This window comes from Boleophthalmus pectinirostris, unplaced genomic scaffold (assembly GCF_026225935.1).
Source record: "Boleophthalmus pectinirostris isolate CB_2022bp ecotype Guang Dong unplaced genomic scaffold, ASM2622593v1 HiC_scaffold_10, whole genome shotgun sequence".
Classification (NCBI taxonomy): domain Eukaryota; kingdom Metazoa; phylum Chordata; class Actinopteri; order Gobiiformes; family Gobiidae; genus Boleophthalmus; species Boleophthalmus pectinirostris.
Genome location: NW_026570971.1, coordinates 8,765,164 through 8,771,163, shown reverse-complemented (window position 1 = coordinate 8,771,163; position 6,000 = coordinate 8,765,164). Strand labels below are relative to the sequence as shown.

Genomic DNA, 6,000 nt, shown 5'->3' with positions numbered 1-6,000 from the left:
CTGAATGATTTCAGACCTGGGGTTGCCTTGAAAACTACCACTTTGTGACATCACAATTCATTTATTTATTAATCATTGTGTTTATATAGCACCTTTCAAGATACCAAAGCACTTCACAGTCATTATTGATTCACTGCACACTCAGTGGTGGTAAACTACGACTGGAGCCACAGCTGCCCTGGGGCAGACTGAGTGAGGCTGCCAATCTGCGACATCGGCCCCTCCAACCACCATTTTCATACTAGGCAATGTGGGTGAAGTGTCTTGTCTAAAGACACAACAACAGGTTTTGCCACTGGCGCCCCCCTGTGGCAGCTGCAATTCCCACCAATGTCTCCCATCCAAGTACTGACCAGACCTGGACCTGCTGAGCGTCTGAGATCTGACGGGATCAGGCTTTGACAAACCGGTATGACACACAATGTCCACAAGGGGGACACTTGTATATTTACATTTATATAATTATGCCTTATTTGACACCTGTCTCATGCTCTTTTACACTACTTATCTACAATTAATTATTTCCATATATATACACACATACACATATATATATATATATATGTATATATATATATATACATACATACATATATATATATATATATATGTGTGTGTGTGTGTGTGTGTATATATATATATATATATATATATATATATATATATATATATATATATATAATAATAATAAAATTATTATTTTTTTTTTTACTCTTTGTTATTATATTATATTGTGATGTTTGAGTTACTGTGTCCAAATAATTTCCCTTGTGGAAATAAGTTAATAAATTCGTTTTGTTCTAGTTTAGTCCTAGTTCCGATCTTTCTTAATTCTATAGTTAAAAGTTCTGTCATAATATTTCCAGAATATTTTTCAGTTCCAGTGTGGTCTCGTGTTCTTGGTTTCTTTCTAGTTTAGACCTGCTTTAGTGCTTGTTTAGACCTGGTTTAGACCTGGTTTAGACCTGGTTTAGACCTGGTTTAGATGTAGTGTAGACATTTAGACTAGGATGGGTCTTACTGTAGACCTGGTTTAGTTCCTTCACACCTGATTAAGTTTAAAATTAATTTAGTCCTTGGCCTTGTTCTTAATTACACCAGGTATAGTCCCATTTTAGACGTGGTTTAGTTCTAGTTTTGGAACGAGTTTGGACCTGCTTTAGTTCTTGTTTAGACCTTACTTAGACCTGGTTTAGTTCTCGTTGAGAGCTCGTTTTGCTCTTGTTTAGACCTAGTTTTCTGTCTCTTGCTATCTTTTATGCTACTTATCTAGTCTTTTTTATTTGCATATTTATTTTTTTCTCTTTGTTATTATATTATATTGTAATGTTTGAGCTACTGTGTCCAAATAATTTCCCTTTTAGATCAATAAAGCTTGCCTAAAGCCTAAATGATTATTATTCTACCTAATTATTATTATTATTTGATTTGATTAATTTTTATTTGAAGCCAAGCCACAAAATTGTAAACACATATTTTCTCAATAAACTAAATGAATTACGTAACATTTTCCTTTTTAGTGAACTCCATCCCAGAGGCTTTAATGCTCCAACGCCCTACTGAACTTTTTACGCATGAAACAGACACCACCACACCTCCAAAAAATAAAAAAAAACGCGTGCGTAATAAGCATACCGTCTCCACACTTTCCCTTCGCGCCCGTACGCTCCCGACGCCAGATTCCACCCCAAAATTCCCGGCTGCATTCCCGTTCCCAGCGCTGCTTTTGAAAGGAAAAGTGGGCTTGGAGGATCGTCGTGACGTAAGGCGTGGAGCGAGGGAGGAGGGCGCACGGAGCGAAAGACTCCATTTGCCCCGAACGCAGCCTCGCAGGAAAACTGTTTGGGATAGTTCGCTTCGGCGGCTACTTCTCGTGGATTTACCCCCCGTTTTGCCTCACTTTTCCCAACTTTTCGTCCATGATCTAAACCGGGGACACTTACTTCTCCGTTTTAGCCGTCTTTTTTTTAGTCTTTTAGCTTTTTTTTTTTTAACCAAGGTGAGTTTCCGTCCCGTTTTGCGTTTGACCGAACCGAAGTCGCCTGCCTGCCTGTGAAATCTGACAACGGCGGAGGAGTTTGCGTGCTAGTTGTTGCTAAAAATCACTGCAGGCTCGCTCCGGTGACATTTTAAACTTGTCCAGTGCCGTTTTAGCGCTTTAAACCCCAAATCTGGGCACGTTTGGCGAGCTAAAGCGCACGGGAAAAGCTTGCAAATTGGGAAAGCGTTGGTTCCACGGTGTGTGTGCTATTTGTAAGCGAGCGAGCATTCCCGTTATATGGAACAGGTGAAGGTTGCAGACTTGTAGCAGCCAGACCGGCCATTATTGTTGCGCACGGCTTGGTTTTATCGATTTAAAGTTGTTTGGATGGATTAACTAATTCCCTTCTTTAGTTTAAAGCTCTAGGACAAGACCAGACGTCCGTATTTACCCGGGACAGTCCCAGTTTTGAGTTCTGTGTCCCCCTGTCCTAGCAGATTGACCCAAAACCAGTGATTTGTCCCAGTTTTATACAAGAAATGTCTCTATTTTTGACCAATTTGATCCCTGCCAACAGTAAACAGAGGCTTAAACTGTCATTTGTTTTGGAAATATACAAAAAAATCTGCTTAAAAACGACCAAAACACAAAGAAAATGTGACTATCCTGCCTCACATTTTAGTCATGAATGGCCTCTGCTTAACTGTTTTCCTTATTTACGTTCTTGTTTCACAATTTTATTATTACCAACTACCAAAAAAGCCGGGGATGTCCCAGTTTTTATTTTGAAATTCTGGTTTAGAAACATTTTTTATAGCCAGCGTGTAGGAAACCGTGGACGAGACGTGCCAAAAGCTACAGTTGTGTTTGAGAAGTTGGTTTGAATGGTAAAAATGGCAGCTTTTGGTCACTTCTTAAAGGTGCAATGCGTAACTTTTCGGGCGAACCGTAGCTATACGATCGATCAGCTTGTCTCCACGGTGACGTGAATATCGCGTAGTGTGGGATCAAACTTGTGTCTGTTGCGTTTTTTTTTTCAATCACAGATGTTTTTATTGTTACTGAATACGCGTGTTGTTGTTGTGAGCGGGCTTGCCTCTCCGCTGATCTGACCTGTAACTTGACCCGGCGGCGTCTACAGCTCGTTTCCTTGGCGATTACAAAGTTTAAAGCTCCTGTATTGATCAAAATTGACTCTTGTGTGAGCTTTTTGCTGTGTTTTAATGTGGTTACCTCATCAAAAACAGACCCGGAGTTGTGTTTTGTTTCGTTCACGTGCGCTTCGAGTAACTCTGGTTTACGTCTCCAAACCTCAAAACGCTCCGTGCCACCTTGTGATGTCATGAAGTGGTAGTTTTCAAGTCAATACCTACATTTTTTTTAACCTGTTTTGACCTGTTCGTTTGGTAGAAATCGGCAATTCCCGTGCTGAAATAACCCAAACTATCCTCGTGAAAGTGAGTTTAAAAACACAGCGGAGCGCTTCCTGTATTACCGCGTGACATCACAAGGTGGAACAGAGCGTTTTCCGTTCTTTAGAGACGAACTCGGCCTAAATATGCGGCGTTTGAGCGTTTAAAAATGAAACAAAACGCGACTTTTTGGACGAAGAAACGACACCATAACTTGCTGTAAATCAGAAAATAGCTGTTTAATACGGACGCTTTAATGCCATACCGTGGAACATTTCAAGCCAGGACAGTTTCACAGCAGATTACAGAGGATAGTCCCAAGAATATAACCCACGTACACACAATAGTTGGCTGTCATTTCCCCGAGCAGTTGAGTATACAAATGGTAGGTTTTACTAGACAGCTGTTTAAATAAAAAGGTGCAAAGTTTGGCTCCTGTCATCGCGCGACTCGACTATGCAAATGCGACGGTTTGTTTGGAAAGTTTTGACCGAAGTGTTTACAGACTCTAGCGGTTCACTGGTTAAGGTTTTTGCGTCGTCTTTTTCCAAAATTTTAAGATGTTTGTTTGTAGCCAGTGTTGGGGAGTAACAGATTACATGTACCGGAGTGAAGTAATCAGAGTACAAATGATGAGAAACTGTATTCGGTTGCAGTTATTGTTTCGGTGAGTTAAGTGATAATTGGATTACAGTTACTTTGTTGAAATAAATGGATTACACAGAGGGATTTTCCTGTTTTCACATTCTGGGCTGAACCAGGACTAAACCAAGACTAAACCAGGACTAAACCAAGACTAAACCAGGTCTAAACCAAGTCTAAACCAGGACTAAACCAAGATTTAACAGGACTAAACCAGGACTAAACCAGGACTAAACCAAGACTAAACCTAAACAGACTAAACCAGATAAACAGGACTAAAAACCAGGTCTAAACCAGGTCTAAACCAGGTCTAAAACAAAGTCTAAACCAGACTAAACCAGGACTAAACCAAGACTAAGACTAAACCAGGACTAAATCAAGACTAATCCAGGTCTACACCAGGATTAAACCAAGACTAAACCAGATCTAAACCAAGACTAAACCAGGTCTAAACCAGGTCTAAACCAGGACTAAACCAGGACTAAGACTAAACCAGGACTAAGACTAACCAGAAACCAGACTAAACCAAAGACTAAACCAGGACTAAACCAGACTAAACCAGACCAAGACTAAAACAAAACTAAACCACTAAACCAAGACTAAATCAAGACTAATCCAGGTCTACACCAGGACTAAACCAAGACTAAACCAGGTCTAAACCAGGACTAAACCAGGACTAAACCAGGACTAAACCAGGACTAAACCAAGACTAACCAAGACTAAACCAGACTAAACCAGGTCTAAACCAGGACTAAACCAGGACTAAACCAGGTCTACACCAGGTCTACACCAGGACTAAACCAGGACTAAACCAGGTCTACACCAGGACTAAACCAGGACTAAACCAGGTCTAAACCAGGTCTAAACCAGGACTAAACCAGGACTAAACCAGGACTAAACCAGGTCTACACCATTTCTAAACCAGGATTTAAACCAGGACTAAACTAGGATTTAACAGGACTAAACCAAGCCTTGTGGACGTGTCTCCTCCTTTTCTATCAATAATATTTTTAATTTGGTTCAGTAAAGTCTGGGTTTTTTATTTTCTTTTATCAGACAAAACATCTTAAGTGAAGATTTCCTCGTCTTTGCTTCTCTACAGCAAATCAAGTAATCCAAAGTATTCAGATTACATTACTCACCTAAAGTAATTTAATGGATTCCGTTACAAACTACATTTTGGGGCATGTAATCTGTAATCTGTAGGGGATTACATTTTAAAAGTCACCTTCCCAACACTGATTGTAGCTTCGCATATTTGTTGGTTTTCACGCCCGTGTTTTGTATTGAGATAGTTTTAACGTGAATTTTAACTTGAATTTTCCTTCCAGAAATCTTAAATCTGCAGTAACAAGGAGAAAACTTTGCCCGCATGTCCCGCAGTATGGCATTAAATCTTTAAATCTATCTCCATGGAGACTAGGGTTGACAAAAGTAGGGCTACTCGATTATGGAAAAAATCTAGTCGTATTACTGTAAATGCTGCACTGTTACTAAGAATTTTTAAGTCTATTTTTTATTATTTTTAAGCCTTTATCTATTATCTGTTTTATTGCATGTTATATTTTTTCCCTGCTGTTCTTGAATTGCGCGTTGCAACACTGGAATTTCCCCACTGTGGGACTAATAAAGGCACATTTTATCTTATCTTATCTTATTTATCACGATTATTTTGGTCAATATTGAAATCACGATGATTCAGACGATTAATTTTTAGTTACACAATGCATTTCTCTCTAAAAAAAAAAACACGTTGTTATTGATAATTTACACTGAACTTTCAAATTGAAAATAAATTCAGGCGACAAATATGAACCTTAGAGCAGTTTTGCGACGTATAAAATGAATAAAATACACTTTGAACATGAAATAAAACATAGAAAAACATAAATGTATCCAAAATAAACTATATATCCAGCTGTTCTACAATCTCTATATCTAAAAAAACTAAATAAATATACTTAT

The 6,000-nt window shown here is 38.9% G+C and overlaps 1 protein-coding gene across 2 annotated transcripts in view; it reads left to right on the top strand.

The window, feature by feature from the left end:
- The first annotated feature begins 1,652 nt into the window (after positions 1–1,652).
- Positions 1,653–6,000, top strand: part of fermt2 (FERM domain containing kindlin 2) — a 153,426-nt gene continuing 149,078 nt past the window's right edge. For both annotated transcript variants that reach the window (XM_020920599.2, XM_020920598.2), the window contains exon 1: positions 1,653–1,999. The gene's annotated coding sequence lies outside the window, so the exon portion shown is untranslated. The remainder of the gene's footprint in view (positions 2,000–6,000) is intronic.